This window comes from Lathyrus oleraceus, chromosome 2 (assembly GCF_024323335.1).
Source record: "Lathyrus oleraceus cultivar Zhongwan6 chromosome 2, CAAS_Psat_ZW6_1.0, whole genome shotgun sequence".
Taxonomy (NCBI): domain Eukaryota; kingdom Viridiplantae; phylum Streptophyta; class Magnoliopsida; order Fabales; family Fabaceae; genus Lathyrus; species Lathyrus oleraceus.
Genome location: NC_066580.1, coordinates 393,136,071 through 393,136,687, shown reverse-complemented (window position 1 = coordinate 393,136,687; position 617 = coordinate 393,136,071). Strand labels below are relative to the sequence as shown.

Here is a 617-nt window from a genome sequence, read left to right as displayed (position 1 = left end):
CTTAGGGTCAAAATTGGGGTCTTATAGCTGACACCTTTAAATCCAACGGTGCTTCACCTTATGCAATTCGTTTAAAATTATTTCCTTTCTCCCTCAGGGATAGAGCACGTTCATGGTTGGATTCACTTCCAACTAATTCAGTAACTACCTGGGAAGACCTTAGGAGAGTATTCCTTGCTAGATATTTTCCCCCCAGTAAGACTGCCGTTCTTCGGAACCAAATGACTAGATTTACTCAAAACCAAGGAGAATCACTCTTTGAAGCTTGGGAGAGATATAAAGAGCTGTTAAGAGTCTGTCCACACCATGGCCTAGAACAATGGTTGATCTTTCATACCTTCTACAATGGACTCCATTATAACACAAAGATGAGCATCGACGCTGCCGTTGGTGGCGTGTTGATGAACAAACCATACCCTGAAGCTTGTGACCTAATTGAGGATATGGCCCAAAACCATTACCAATGGGGAATTGAACGAGCATCAATAGAGAAAAAGGAGACCCAAGGTGGAATACATGAGATAAACTGTATGGACATGATGTAGGCGAAAATGAACGCTTTAGCCCTTAAGGTCGAACATATGTCTACAAACACTAACACCACAGCAGGAGTCCAC

The 617-nt window shown here is 42.6% G+C and overlaps 1 non-coding gene across 1 annotated transcript; it reads right to left on the bottom strand.

The window, feature by feature from the left end:
* Nucleotides 1–206: 206 nt before the first annotated feature.
* On the bottom strand, nt 207–313 carry LOC127124122 (small nucleolar RNA R71). Its single transcript, XR_007803758.1, has one exon. It is a non-coding gene; the product is annotated as a small nucleolar RNA R71 (small nucleolar RNA).
* Nucleotides 314–617: the final 304 nt, after the last annotated feature.